The sequence below is a fragment of the Lathamus discolor genome, chromosome 10 (assembly GCF_037157495.1).
Source record: "Lathamus discolor isolate bLatDis1 chromosome 10, bLatDis1.hap1, whole genome shotgun sequence".
NCBI classification, from domain to species: domain Eukaryota; kingdom Metazoa; phylum Chordata; class Aves; order Psittaciformes; family Psittacidae; genus Lathamus; species Lathamus discolor.
This window is the reverse complement of record NC_088893.1, coordinates 6,241,047-6,256,828: the sequence shown is the minus strand read 5'-3', so window position 1 is coordinate 6,256,828 and position 15,782 is coordinate 6,241,047. Positions and strand designations below refer to the sequence as shown.

Here is a 15,782-nt window from a genome sequence, read left to right as displayed (position 1 = left end):
TCAGCCTCTTTTAGCAATGCAACAATCAGGAGCTCACACTGGCTCCAGCTGATCCCAATTTCCCCATTAGTTCACCAGCTCACTGATATTTCAGGCCCTGCTTTCTTGCTGACAAAGCTACCACAGCCATTTCCAGCACCCAAACCTGCATCAGCCTCTCTGGCTGCTTCTGTCAGAGCCCACTTGTGCCCATGGACCTCCCAGATGAGTAAGTGTGGCTGTGATTTCTTGTGCCCTAAAAGTAAACCCTAATCAATGATGTTCCCACCATACAGCACTTAAATTGTAGCCATGTTTGGAAACTTACCCACAACTGTCAGCTGATGCTTTTGGCCCTGTGCCTGCCTTCCTCACCTGCTCCTTGCTGCTACAAACAGGGAGGCAAAATTCCTGCTATCATTGTGCAGGTGATTAGAGGAAATTGCATTGCTCAAGCACTTGGTAGCTGCAGCCATGCTTCAGCTCTTGACTTGCCTGCTGGGAAGCTGCCAGAGAGAGGGAAGTGTAAGCATAAAATGAATAGCAGAAGAGATTGCAGGTAATTATGTTTCTTAAGCTGTTAACAGGATTGGCCATTTGATAAATGAGAGGATTTGGGAATGTTTTGTCACTGACAAGCTATTGTAAGATCTGAGTGGAAATGGGAGAGTTTCTCTTCCGTAGGATGAACAAGAGGGAAATTCTCCCGGGATGATTACAGACCATGAAATTCATCTGAAGCCTGGATGCCAGCACACAGAGGCAAGAGGACAGACATAGGACTCCTTCTGCTGAGAAAAATGAATCGGGTCACTTACATAAGTAATTGATTTGGTTTTGGTGCCCCTTCAGTGTCCCCAGAGGCTCTGGTCCATGTATTTTGCCCCCCACACCCCTGCATATGCTCGTTGGTGCTACCAAGGTCCCTCAAAGGCCTCTGTCTGCTTCTCAGTCCTTGGAATCCTTGTGTCTCCCCCTTGGTTTTCTCAACCTCTTGGTTTGCTTTTGTGGTTTCCTAGCTAGTTGGAGAGCTGAGAGGGAAACCAGCACTGCTCTGTTTGTCCTCCAACAGTGCTCCTCAGGGTGGTTTGGGGTACCCCTGGCCCCTCTGTTTCTTTTCCAGTGTACTCAAGGGCCTTGGTGTGCTTTTTGGGGGTGCCCCAGAGCTTTCAATCTGCTGTTTGGTGCTCTGCCCTGGGAATCTGTGTACTTTGGTGCCCCCAGGAGCCTTCCATGTGCTCTCAGGACTATCAGTCCCATTACACAGCAGTGAGGCAAGGACAGGGCCCACAGTCTCACAGCCATCAGCATGGGGATGGGAAGCAGGGGCCCATCTTAAGCCATTCACCAGTAAGTAAGTTAGTCTGAAGCAGAAGGGCAGGATGAAGCTGGACCTGGTGGAGGGGAGGGCAATCAGGACTCAGCCCAGGGATGGTGCATCAGTCCGCTTCTGGTGTGAAGGGTTCTGCTCTGCAGCAAGGAGTGGTGGTGCCAGCAAAGTGAATCATACAGTTTAGCGTTAAAAATCACCTCAGATGCCAGTGGCTCTCTGCCATGACCCTCTGGGGCCTACATCCTTCCTGGTACAGATCTTGCTTCCAGCCCAGCACTGGAGGTCAGAGAAAGTGGTAAGCAAAGAACAAATAAAACTCCCTTGTGCCGCTTTTGGAAACTGCCTCCCCCAGTCAGGGCCCAGAGCCCAAGGCAGACCCTGGTTTAGTGCAAGAGCAAAGGAAGAGAGAAAGGATCTCCATGGTCTCTATCACAGCTTTTGACTTCTTTGCTTTACTTGGATTTTAGCAGCCAAAGCCAGGTTATTTGTATTGTTTTGGATTCCCTGCAGTTATTAGCAGAGAAGGTTGCTGGGAAGAACCTGGGAGCCCTCACATCTCATTTTCCCACCTTGAGCTGTGTGGGCCCTTGCTGAAATGGAGTAAAAAGCAAGCTGGGCTGAATGGAGCATCTGCAAAGGCAGAGAAACAGCCCCTTATGGCACTTGCCCCCTGTCAACGAAATAAGAGTTGCAACACTAAGACAGCCCTTTTAGCTCCACTAGCATAGTAACAAGCTCTTTCTGATGCAGGAGCTGTGGGACAAGCTGAGAGTGAGGAGCAGGGCAAGGTGTGCTCCAGAGATCTGTTACTAGGCATTAGGTAAGCAATGCATTGAATAAACTGAAAGTCACCTTGTCTCAGTTGTGGCTTTGCTCCACTTTTGATTTCCAAGAGGAAAACTAACCCAGTGTGATGCCAGCATGCTTGATTCCTTCTCAGCGCTTGCTGTGGTGCAGCTCCTCAGCAAGGACTGTGAGGAACTGGCAAACATAGGCCCTTTCCTCCTGTGGCAGCTCCTTGAAGAGCAAATGAAGGCAAAATCCAGTTCCTGCTCCTTCAAACAGGGCCTCTGGAAAACAAGATCACCTACTCTTTGCAGCTCGAGATGATGTCTAAAATGGTGGCCCCAAGCAGCTGATGGAGGGCGGGAAAGAGGTGAAATAGCAGTTATTCTTAGCAATAAGCACTTAGGAAAACAGAGAAATAGCAGAAACAGAAAGCTTCTATCTACGAACAATAGGACTCAACCCCCTGCTTTCACCCAAGCAGGGTCAGGCATGCAGATGTGTGCACTAGATTTGTGCAGCTCCCAGCCAAGTGCTGGGCCTCGCTTCTCTACACCCAGCAAGAGCTAGAGCTTCAGCCACAGCTGGGCAAATGCCAAAGCTCATCCAAAAGCACAGGGCAGCCACAGGAACTGCCACCTTGAGTGGGTTGAAGTTCAAGCACAGAGACACTTGTTCTTGCCAGCATATTTAAGTAAGGAGGATGGTTTGCCAACCTGCTCCTGGGATTGACAGATGAGAAAGACTTCCCAAAGCGCTGACCCACAAGACAGCCTTTGCCATTTATAAACCCCTTCCCAGCCATGGGAACTAGAATGATCAGGAAAAGCTTTTATCTACAATGAAGAGCATCTGACAAGGGAAGGCTGAATCAGCTGCACCTTCAGTCCCAGACAGCCCTATAGAACATGCCCACAGGCAACCCAAGCACCATGAAGATGACCTCAGTCCAAAAGCCAGCCACTACCCACTCCAAACAGCCGCAGCTCAGCAGCTGACCACTGCAGACCTCCTACCTCTTCAGGTAAGCATCAGGTCTTCTGAGTGTTCCTCAAACAAACTTTTCAGCTCAGATTTACACATGCTCCTACTTGTTTGACCTACATCAGCCTTTTCTATGGGGACAGCACGGTCCAGCTCTGCCTCTGTAGAGCAGCTCTCTGCTTTCACAGCAGAGCCCTGAAAATAGCCCCTTGCCATCACCTAAGTCACGGGGGACCCTGCAGGATCATCTGGGATTACCACACCTCTGGCTAGCAGCAAGGGATCCCCTCCAGGCCCCCTGCCTGGACCTTTTGGGCACAACCAACCCACCAGGAATGGGGTACCAAATGCCAAAGCCTCTTTGGGGCTTAGCTTTGATCACCCAGCACTCACCTGACATCTTCTCCCATGCACACATTCTCCTTTGGTCCACAAAGCATCAGGGCTGTGCTACTCACCAGGGACTTCTGATGTTTTACTGCAGCAAAACAGCATCATCTCTGCTGAAAGGAAAGCTCCTGGTGAGTAAATGAGGGTACAATCAGACCAACAAAGGTTTCTAACAGCCCAGGTCAGTCTACTGCCCTGCAAACAAACTTAAATGCTATTAGGGAGCTGGCTCACTGCAGAGGAAGAGCCCAATTCCCAACAGGTTCCCAAAACACCATACCTGACAGGGAATACCATGCACCATGTCCCATCTCATAGCACACCTCTTGTGCTCTGAGCAGAGCTGCCTGCCTAACACACACCTGCCCCACACACACCCAAGGAGGACATGTGCAGGGACCCCAAATCACCCCCAAAGCACAACAAGAGCAGGCATGAACTTTCTGCACTTCCTCCAGAAGCCACGCTCAGGGAGGATTGTCATGAAGGGTTGTTCTAAGCCACATCCAACCTGGCCTTGAACACTGCCAGCGATGGGGCAGCCACAGCTTCTCTGGGCACCCTGTGCCAGCGCCTCAGCACCCTCGCAGGGAAGAGCTTCTGCCTAAGAGCTCATCTCAGTCTCCCCTCTGGCAGGTTAAAGCCATTCCCCTTCGCCTGTCCCTACAGGCCCTTGTCCAAAGCCCCTCTCCAGGTTTCCTGGAGACCCTTTAGGCACTGGGAGCTGCTCTAAGGTCTCCCCTTAAGGAGCCCTCTCTTCTCCAGGCTGAACCAGCCCAGCTCTCCTATCCTGACAGCCCTGAGGAAGAGCTTGTGCCAAGGCAGGGGGATGTCTGCCCCTGGGAATACAGAAGCTGCTCCAGCTCCAAGGGGAGATACTTAAAATTACTGCAGTTTCCAGAGACAGAAAGAAAGGGACCAGCACAGCCACCTGATGTTGTACCTGCTCCGGAGGGGCATTGGGAACTCAGGGTAGGCATCGATTGATGTAAGAATAGAAGCGAGCAGGCACGGCCTTAGAGGTGAGACAGTGCAATGTTACTGGTTCATTCTTTACAGGAAAGGAAACGGCAATACAATAAAACTTACTTCTAACAACACATGAAAGGAAATACAAGGACTTGAAAGGCTGCAGGACAGACGTACAGACATCTGTGCTGTTCATTAGTCTGTGCTTTTTCCCTTCAGAAGATTGCTCCCAAAAAAAAGAAGGTAAAGCACTCCTCACCTGTACTCTTCCTCCAGCTCCAGAGGCACAGCAGCCCTGGCACAATCACAGCAACAAACTGCTCCAGGATGTGGCTGCTGCCTCCCGTCCTCAGCTGTGTCCTTCACTTTCTCTCAACCACAGCACCACTGGCTCCATCCTGCTGGATAAATCATGTGCTCACTTTCTACTCTTTTAAGGTAAACCAGCTGTAGCATAAAAACAATGGGCTGAAATTTAAAACCCCTCTTTTTCCCCCCCCTTCACACCTACCAGCACCTCAAACAACCCACTTTGGTCCTGGCAATCTCCAGTCTCTTTCAATTATCCTTGTGGTTCTGTTTAAATATGTGAGTTCCTTTGCTTGGGAAGTGGTTATTCAAGAGTTGTGTTAGTGTCTTTCCGTAGGAAGACCTGTAAGTAACCTTACTAATCTATTTCCGATTTTTTAAGCTGCTGTCCAGGTTAAGCTCCATATAGCTATCAGAACCAGACACTCAGACTAAGGAAGGGCTGTGTTTCTGCATGCTCACAAAGAGAAAAGGGAGCCATTTATAGTATTTCTTAAATGCCAAATTACTTTTGGTGCCCCTGAAACCTTCATGTGGTTTTCAGGATGAACCAGAGCCCTCTGTCTGGCTCTCAGTGCCAAACCCCAGAGGCTTCTGTATTCATCACAGACTGGTTGGGTTGGAAGGGACCTTAAAACTCATCCAGCTCTAGCCCCTGCCACAGGCAGGGACCCCTTCCACTGGAGCAGCTTGCTCCAAGCCCCTGTGTCCAACCTGGCCTTGAACGCTGCGAGGGATGGGGCAGCCACAGCTTCTCTGGGCACCCTGTGCCAGCGCCTCAGCACCCTCACAGGGAAGAGCTTCTGCCTGAGAGCTCATCTCAGTCTCCCCTCTGGCAGGTTCAAGCCATTCCCCTTGGCCTGTCCCTACAGGCCCTTGTCCAAAGCCCCTCTCCAGGGTTCTTGTGGTTTTTAAAACCTGTGTATGAATTTTTCTGAATATTTATGCCCCATGGAAAATGCTGTATTCAGACAAGGGGAGGCTCTGTAGGTACCTAGACCAACATCTGGAGTGTTTAATCTCCCCTGACTATATCACAGTAGCATCACACAGAGATGCTTACGGGCACAGCACAGATCAGCCTAGTCAAAACATCTAACTCTTCCCTCTGTGCACTCTATTCTGGATTTTGCACATTCTCACTCCACCATAATGATGTGTGCCCATCTGCAAAAAGTGTCTTAAAGCTCCATTGCTTGCTAGCAACCACAACCCTCGGATGACAGATGAACCAGAAAGGAATAAGGAGGTTTTACATGCCCCAGCAATCGGTGCTGGAAGCAGGAGCAAAGGCTTCCTGCTGGAGGGAGGCTCAGCAAAGGCAGTGTGCCTAGAACACCATCCCCCTTCCAAACATTAGCCCCACTCCTCAGCCAAGACTGGAAAGGACAGGATGGTCCATATCTTCAGTACACCAGCACCTGATGGAATAACTGAGACTTCCAAGTTAATCTAGTGGAAAGAGTTTTGAAACAACTTGAAGGAAGCAACATGAATATGCAGCAAATATAGTTGAAACCCGCTGTCTATTGAAATGGCTCATTAATACTGCACAGACAAAGCAAATGACTGATGCTTACTGCAGAGTTACCAGTGAACATATCTGTGCTTGGATTATCGAAGCAGCGCAGAATATGTCACCCCATATGGTTTGCCTGAAGAGGCTGTTTCAGATAATGGTTCTCGTGTTGTTTCCATGGAATTTCAATATTCCCCAGAAGACACTCGCTGGAGCACTCCAGAGCAACCTTGTGTCATTTGGTACTGCATGAACCAGCAGAATGCTGGGTACTTACAATTAAAAGTGGATTACAGAAAAATAATCATGAAGTTCAGACTTGAAAAAAGGAAGCATGTGATGTTTTCACTGGAATCAGGGAACTAAAACCTAATTCCAACATCATTCTTTAATGGAAAGTGTCACTCACAAAATAATTTTATGTACATGGATAAAATTAATCAAAATCATTGGAAGAAAAGCAGCACAAGATTAAGTATCCACAAAAATCTGCCGAGGCACCAGGGATCTCCTGGCAGGAAGGATGGAAAGAAAGAACTGGGACTCATGCTCCATCTGCTAATAATGAAAATGAAGAGATACAGTGGTGCGAGTACAAGAGAAAGGTTCACTAAGGAAAAGCCCTTCAGATTAAAGTACTGCAACTATAGTTATAAAAAAAGAAAGCCACTGGGCTTTAAGGTACAAAGAACACCAAAGCCATCCTATTCAGACAAATCAAAGTGCCATGGACTCTCTCTGCTCACATCTTGTGACCTGTAGTGGGTGCTATGGGAAAACTTTACAGTATAAAATAAATATATATTCTTTTCCCAGATAATTTTCTGGATTGTCAGTTAATAGCCTGTGCTCACTGAAATTTATAGTCCAAAACAAACACAAGTGAGCAGAGGGAGAGGATACAGCCCTACGGCAGGGCTTCCTTAGTCAATGTAGGAGAAGCTGTATGCATACATCACTACATGCACGTATTCTGCATGTTTCTCTGCCCATATACTCCATTCAGGGACAGCACAGTGGTGTGCGGAGGCTGATGTGAACAACAGATAAGAGCTTTGACAAAGGAATGAGGAACTCTGACATATGGTAGTGAAGCACAAGGTATACGAGTGTCTGGGGAGCATGAATAACTTCAGAAAAAGAGAGATTTGGCACCTGAACTTCAGTGATCAGGCCATAATCTGTAAGCCCTCTTTTACTGCCTTACCTACAGCCCTGCTGATACTGAGTCAGGATGCCTCTCCAGATAAAGGAAGCATAGGTAGCCCTGCCAGGACAGAGCTTTTCCTCAGATACCACTACTGAAGAAGACAGCATTCTGGTACCCTCCTCCCTTTCTGTGCCTGGTACCAACAAGTAATGTGGTTACTGGTCACAGTAAGATATTGTCATCCTTTACAAAGACCTTAAGTAGACTGAGTCTGAACACACACGCTGTGCAGGTAATTCCATGTAATAATACATGCGGCTGCCAGACCTGCACAGGAGGCACCGTGTGGTGCTCAGATCCATTCCATGTCCTTAAGAGACAACACACTTGAAGGAGCACCTATCTTTCCACCTCTATCCTCTAGACTTTCCCTGGCCCTACCAGTGCCTGGCCAGCTACTTTTGCTTCTCGTCCTCCCTTCCCTTTAAGCCCTCCCACCTGCCCTGCTTCTGAGGTCTGCCATGTCCTCTGCTGTGCAGGTAAAATCTTGCTCATTCCTGAAGCCAGGAGTGGCACTTGTTGGACAAGGTCTCTGGGGAATACATACATGAACGCAGGCAAGTCACAGCTGAACATACACAGACTGTTACGGTGAGGGACTCAGAACATGTCAGATTTCAAAGGAAAAGAAAAAATGCACATCTTTCACCAGGGTTAGTCCTTTCCTAAATTTCAAGCCCTTCATTCAAATATTAAGACTCTACCTTGTCAAAAGTGGGCTATAAGGCATTGCTATTGGGAGTTTTATATAAAAAGTATATATTCATTATTAAACATATACTACAAATATATACGCATTTAAAACATTGGGGAAATGGTCTCATCTCCCTAATCCCTTTGCCATTTTACCCAACACTAAAAACTGTGAAAAATGTCAAACTGAGTCAGACACTCACCATGAAATCTTAAAGCAACTGACTGGCGTGGTTGAAGTTTGGGGGTGATGTCAGCAAAGAACAACAAAGACAGAAATGTCAAACACTAGTACTACATATAACTAGCTGTAAATCGATAGCCAGGCAAACTCTTGACCTATAAGAACCACGAGCCACAAAACAAAGCAGCCTCAGAATAAAATCCATGGCTGACAGAGCTTAGCACAAGAAAGTTGTGTTTGCAAAAGAAATCCCAGCCATGGTGTGGGGTCACTGCTCAGTGCAGACAGGAGAATTGTGAAGGATTATGCAGAAAATGCAGAAGTGTTCAAACAGCCTTTTAGTATTTGGAAAGACGGATGATTTGCTCTTCATTGTTTGAAGATGATGAAATACTTTCCAGTCTATTAGTAACTGAGAGAGATGTTAGAATCTATCAGCAATGAACATTTTTAAATCGGCAGGCTCAGAAGCTCCAGCATAGTTGACAGAGAAGCTCTCAGGTCCACTAACATTGAATGTTAATAGCAGCAGGTCTGTAAATGCCCAACTTATAGAAATCTATTAAATGAGAAGGGAAGCAAAGGGAATCAATGAACCATCAGAGGAAAGAGCAACTCTGGGTCAAAGCAAGAGAGGGCTTTTTTCCATCTCATCTATCGTTAGGACAGTCAAGGGTAACATGGAGTCTGCTTCTCTTAACAAACTGGAGGCACCATCTTTCCCAGGCTCATTTAACCTGATGGCTCTGAGGTTCAGACTTGTCACTCTTTCTTCTTGGTAAGAAAACTTTGACTTCTGTTTTAGTTTGAAACCTTTTGCTGGAATTCAAAGTCAAATGAAAAAGGATATAGACATGGATTCAAGCCCTGCTTTCTGTTACTGCCCACATATCAGGTCAGGCAGTTTTCAAACCAGGATGTAGTTTTTGTGAAGCTTTTCCTTAGGTATGTACTTCCCTCAGTGACTGTGCCTGAGAAACGTCTGGCTTGTGGCCGTGAAATGACCCAGATGGGCACACAGAATCTCAGGGAGCAGCACTCAGGAGCGCAGGAGCCCTACCTCTCCCAAACCACACAGGCATTACGCCTTTGCTGGCTTCAGCTGCCAGCAAGAGAGCTACTTTAAACATGCTTGACTCCCTCTTCTTTGTAACAAGTTGCAGTTAGAAGTGAAGTGAATTAAATCAGTGTATACTTTCCACCACTATGTAAGCTAATTCAAACAACTGAATGGGGCTAGAAAGCATTATCAGATACTAGAAGCCATTACTGCTTCAGACTACTATCAAAACATGTTATACATGCCCAGCTGTGCACAAAACTATGTCTTTGGAACTTACCGATGTTTTCAACCTGCAAAGAAGTGATGCACTAAACAAACCAGCACACAGTGGAAGTTGTAATACACTCTGTTTGATCTCCCATTTAATGTAATGAGGCTTCACTGACAACAGAAAAGAAAAAAAAAAAAGATTAATCAAAATCCTATGTGAATTTATTTATGGATCACAAAAAATGTTTCTAGCATATCCAAGACATGGTCGAGGGATAAAGTTAGATGAAGTTAGGATTTATCTCGATTACCTAACCTGGCATTAAAATCCTTTCCACTGATCAGCAAACAGAGGGATAAAAAGATTTCAGAGACATTATGTAGGTCTGGAATAATTCCCAGTACGAGTTCCTATAAGAAGAGGAATTGTGGGAGGAATACAAATATTAATCAGAAGAAAAGGTTCTAAATTGGGAAACTGCTCTGGCAACGAGACAAAAGTCTAAGTCATTAGCGTAACAACCTCTAATCCTTATCAGAGCAGCCAGTCTCATGACAGAGATGGACGTGAAATGGCTTTCTCCATAAATATTTCAGTTTTGATTAATTCTAACATTCTATGTCTGGACATAACAAATATGTTGTGAAACATATCATGAAAATACAGAGACATTTGCCAGAACAATCCAAAACCGTGTAGAAAACTCATTTTCTAGGAAATGAAGAAACAAATTTTAAAGCTGTTTTCTTCTTAACTCAATGCAGACAATTCCCCAGTGTCTAACTCTTTAACTTCTCCCCCAAAAAGCAGCCTATCTAATTAAGTCCAGAACCATGCTACTGTTTTGACCCTGATTTTCATTGGCAACTCCCTGACAGGCACCAAAACACCTCATTAAATGTTTCCAGGGATAGCAGTTTTGATTTATTAAAAAATACGTAAATATTTTCTAGGTCAGAAAAGGCAAGAAATGCTAGGAACAGTCCTGCGGTCACAGGATTCAAACACAGCATCAGGCAGTAAGCTCAAAGTCCTGCTGTGGTGACAAGCACTCATGTAAAGGAGATCATCCCTATCCAGAGACTGAAGAACATACATATGCATACCAAAGCCCTGAGATTACTCAGAGCACTCTCTTTTTTGCCTGTAATTACAAATCTTTTCCTTTCAGAGGCTGTGGCAGTATAAGAAGCTCCTGTGACAGCCCCACAGTTGCAACAGTACAACTGTGTTGGAGCTACATACAAAAGTGGCTCAAGGTGGATCCTAGGTAAGCATAACCCAAGGTTTGGCGTATGTGTTTTTTTAGGCAGCCCTATTCTCTGTCCCAGCTCCTGGGCAGACTCATCGTGGTCATGGTCTTTGGTTTTGGTGCTTAATAAAGCAGGAATTTCCTGCAGGAGTGGGATGCTGCTATCACAGACGTGAGAGGCCTTTGGTGCTTTGGGAGAGGACGGTACTTCTTCCATTTGCAAGAGCAATTCCCACCAGGATTTGCATGACTCTTACAGTAAGTTTCACTTGGAGCTAATGAATAGTTCCCAACTTAAAAACAAATAAATATATCACAGAATCACAGAATCACAGAATCCCAAGGGTTGGAAGGGACCTAAAAAGATCATCTAGTCCAACCCCCCTGCAAGAGCAGGGTAACCTACAGTACATCACACAGGAACTTGTCCAGGTGGGCCTTGAATATCTCCAGTGTAGGAGACTCCACAACCCCCCTGGGCAACCTGTTCCAGTGCTCTGTCACTCTTACAGTAAAGAAGTTCTTCCTGATGTTAACGTGGAACTTCCTATGTTCCAGTTTACACCCATTGCCCCTTGTCCTATCACTGGATATCACTGAAAAAAGCCTAGCTCCATCATCCTGACACCTACCCTTCACATATTTGTAAACATTGATGAGGTCACCCCTCAGTCTCCTCTTTTGCAAGCTAAAGAGACCCAGCTCCCTCAGCCTCTCCTCATAAGGGAGATGTTCCACTCCCTTAATCATCTTTGTGGCTCTGCGCTGGACTCCTTCAAGCAATTCCCTGTCCTTCTTGAACAGAGGGGCCCAGAACTGGACACAATATTCCAGATGCGGCCTCACCAAGGCTGAGTAGAGGGGGAGGAGAACCTCTCTTGACCTACTAACCACTCCCTTTCTAATGCACCCTAAGATGCCATTTGCCTTCTTGGCCACAAGAGCACATTGCTGGCTCATGGTCATCCTCCTATCTACCAGGACCCCCAGGTCCCTTTCCCCTTCGCTACTTTCCAGCAGGTCAACCCCCAACCTGTACTGGTACATGGGGTTGTTCTTCCCCAGATGCAAGACTCTACACTTGCCCTTGTTAAATTTCATCAAGTTTCTCCCCGCCCAACTCTCCAGCCTGTCCAGGTCTCGCTGAATGGCAGCACAGTCCTCTGGTGTGTCAGCCACTCCTCCCAGTTTTGTGTCATCAGCAAACTTGCTGAGGGTGCACTCAGTTCCCTCATCCAGGTCATTGATGAAAATATTAAACAGCACCGGTCCCAGCACCGACCCCTGAGGAACTCCACTAGTCACAGACCTCCAGCTAGATTCTGCGCCATTGACCACAACTCTCTGCCTTCTTCCTTTCAACCAGTTCTCGATCCACCTCACTACTTGATCGTCAAGCCCACACTTCCTCAGCTTATCTATGAGGATGCTGTGGGAGACAGTATCAAATGCCTTACTGAAATCAAGAAAAACCACATCTACCGCTCTACCATCATCCCTCCACCTAGTCACTTCCTCATAGAAGGCTATAAGGTTGGTCATACATGACTTCCCCCTCATAAAACCATGTTGGCTGTTCTTAATGACCCCCTCATCCTTGATATGCCTAGTGATGGAGTCAAGAATAAGTTGTTCCATCATCTTTCCAGGGATGGAGGTAAGGCTGACCGGTCTATAATTACCCGGGTCCTCCTTCTTGCCCTTCTTATAGATTGGTGTGACCTTTGCCATCCGCCAATCCTCAGGCACCTCGCCCGTTTCCCACGACTTACCAAAGATGATGGAGAGTGGCCTAGCAATGACCTCCGCCAGCTCCCTCAGCACCCGTGGGTGCATTCCATCCGGACCCATCGATTTACAGATGTCCAGATTGCATAGCTGATCCCTAACCCAATCCTCATCTACCAAAGCAAACTCCTCCTTTGTCCTGACTCCTGCTGGGGCTATAGAAATCCGGGGCCCTCGGGGAGAGTCTGCAGGAGTAAAGACAGAGGCAAAGAAGGCATTCAGCACCTCTGCCTTCTTTATATCCTCTGTCTCCAGGGTACCCACTTCGTTCAGCAGTGGGCCTATATTGCCTCTTGTTTTAGTTTTATTTGCTATGTATTTGAAGAAGCCCTTTCTATTGTCTTTAACCCGACTAGCAAGATTGAGTTCCAAGGAGGCCTTAGCTGTCCTAATTGCCTCCCTACATCCTCTAACAACTGTCCTATATTCCTCCCAAGCGGCCAGCCCCTCCTTACATAATCCATAGATTCTCCTTTTCCACTTGAGTTTGCCCAGCAGCTCCTTGTTTAACCACGCCGGTCTCCTAGATCCCTTACTTGACTTCCTACTCATTGGGACGCTCCGATCCTGAGCTTGGAAGAAGCGGTCCTTGAATGCTAACCAACTATCTTGAGCCCCTTTACCCCCAAAGTACTAATGGATTCTAGTATACCGCAGCTCAGCATGCTTTACAATAAAGGATGCAAAAGTTGCCATCAGATTTACCCTCATTTAAAGGTTTCCACTTCTGATGCTATTATTTCTGATGTAATACTGAAGTGTATTGTAAAGACAGCTGCATTAGATTCCAATTCTGCTTTGAAGTAGTGCTACCAATCTCATTAAATCATCATTCTCTGTGTTTGCACCCTGCAGATGAGCTGTACTGCTTTGCAGAGAACTCCGAGTCCTTCTGAGGCCTGTGGAGCCAAATTCATGGCTGCCAAAGCACACAGAAAATACCTGCAACCATTTCAGAGCCAGGTGGAAACACCCTGGGAACAGCCAGCAGAGTAATACACAACAGAAACAAATATTTTCCTAAAGCACAGAATGAATGATGAAAATATATCCAAACAAAATGGAAAATGAAAGCAGGACTGAAAGTGGAAAGTTTGGGACCTCTATACAGAGTTTATACTACACTATACTTACCTACAGCGGTAGCTATGTTCATAACTCAGTTCTCCCCCATACTGAAGAGCTCAAGGTGTTCTCCAGCCTTACCCTCCACAGCCCTGCATAGCTACTCCTCTGAGACAAACCATTAAAACTGTCCACTTTTGGGTCATTACTGATCATTCAGGTTCCCATCTGCAACCTCAGTAACGACTCAGTAAAGCCAGGGAGTTTGGACAGAACTGGGCTGAATGTGGTTGTTAGCAATTTAAGTCTTCAAAAACCACTAAGGCATTGCTCTAGTAAAGCCTAGAGTTAGCAAATGAATTCTAGGATGTACATTTCAAGCCAGGCAGGAGTGTTACCAGCCTGGGAACAGCTGTACTGCTGATGGCTTCTTGGGTTTTCTTCATTCAGTCACCTCTGAGGTGCTGAAGATCATGAGCTGCAAAGACTCCTCCTTACTTCCACATTCTGGGCATTACCTATGCCAACAGCTACTGTTGTATGGCTATCACCAGTCTCCCCCAGTTTCCCTCCTTCCCCCACAGTCTATGTTGGAATATACCACACTTTGAGCTCTCAAGATCCCAGTTGTGGTTCTCTCTTCTTGGTGGCCCACTGACCACAAGAATATCACCCCACTGGTGGGGTGCACACCAGTTTCTCACTCATGGTCTCCATTCTGGCCTAGAAATTGCCTGTATTGTCCTACTTAGCTGCCTTGGAGTCCTTCCACTGTACTTCTGCCTGGCTCTAAACAGCTGAATGAGCCTTCATAATATTGTCTGGCAGGACACTGACTTCCCATCAGCCTTCCAGAAATTCTTTACTCCTTTATGCTTTTGACCTACACAACAGCCTCTGGCAATAAGTTCTACAATTTAATAAGAAGTTCCATGAGAATGTAATGACTTTCTGGTTTAGACCTCATGCCTCATAATTTCATGGGGTATCTTAACATCTCCTGTTCTTAAAAATAATAGTCACCCCCTCTTCATGGTTTTCTAGCTAGCTAGGAGATCTCAAGACGTCTGTCCCATGCCTATCTTTTCTGTCCTGATACGAAAACCATTCTGTCCTCATCCACTTCCTCAGGGTGAAGTTCACATTAAAAAGCTTTGATTTTGTGTTGGAGTTTAGATATCTACCTCACAGATTGACATCTACAGGTAGAAACCTAAATTTAGATGTCTGAGCCAAACAACTCCTACCCATCCTTTTTAGTTCTATTTTATTCTTTCTGAAGACTGGATGAACAGAACTGCACATATTAATCAATACGTGGGTTTGCCAAACATTTATACAGTGACATAATCACATAATCACGTTTTTCCTTTTTCCCCTTCCCTAAAAATTTCTCTCATTCAGTTTGAATTTTGTATTGCTGTGGTCACTGCATCAGTGTTTTCACAGAGTTATCCTACCACAATTCTATTTCTGAGCGATAATAATATAACATTCAAGCTGTAACTGAGTAAGTATAACATATAATTGAATATGTATATTCCCAGACAAGCTAATTTGCATTTATTAGCATTGACTTTCACATGCCATTTCTGATATAGTCCCTCACTGCCATGAGAACCATCTGCCTCTCTTCTCAGGGTCAGATTTGATACTCTCAGTTAATTTGGTGCCATCCACAAACCTTGCCACTGCAATATTCACCCCCCTTTCCACATCATTTAGAAGGATATCAAATAGGTCCTAAATCAAAACAGTTGCGTGACTAAACTGTAGAGCTCCTTTCACTGGAAAAGCTGATCTTTTTCCTTTTTCTCCCACTTCTTGTCCCATGTTGTCTCCATCTTCTTTACTTACAAGAGGACATCTTATTACCTCAGCTTAACTACTTTAAGAGTCTTTGTAGAAAGACTTATTGACATTTGTTTGGAAGTCTGTACATACTTTATCAACTAGATCAGCCTTACCTACAAGCTTGATGACATCTTCAAAGAGTTCAAATAGATTTATGAGACATGGTCTCCTTCTGCAAGAACTGTAATGACTT

The 15,782-nt window shown here is 45.9% G+C and overlaps 2 long non-coding RNA genes across 20 annotated transcripts in view; one reads left to right on the top strand and one right to left on the bottom strand.

Annotated features, from left to right (window-relative positions):
• Positions 1-15,782, bottom strand: part of LOC136020147 (uncharacterized) — a 40,645-nt gene that overhangs the window by 1,704 nt on the left and 23,159 nt on the right. For 8 of the 19 annotated variants that reach the window (XR_010615207.1, XR_010615208.1, XR_010615205.1 and 5 more), the window contains 4 exons: positions 9,697-9,800; positions 4,701-4,842; positions 3,476-3,582; positions 308-2,382 (listed from right to left, as the gene is read on the bottom strand). This is a non-coding gene — a long non-coding RNA (uncharacterized LOC136020147). Of the gene's footprint in view, positions 1-307; positions 2,448-3,475; positions 3,601-4,700; positions 4,843-9,696; positions 9,801-15,782 lie in introns of all 19 variants that reach the window. The other 11 variants (XR_010615222.1, XR_010615223.1, XR_010615218.1 and 8 more) reach the window with 11 other exon arrangements.
• On the top strand, positions 369-4,609 carry LOC136020148 (uncharacterized). The gene is made up of 3 exons (XR_010615224.1): positions 369-538; positions 664-3,122; positions 4,532-4,609. It is a non-coding gene; the product is annotated as an uncharacterized LOC136020148 (long non-coding RNA).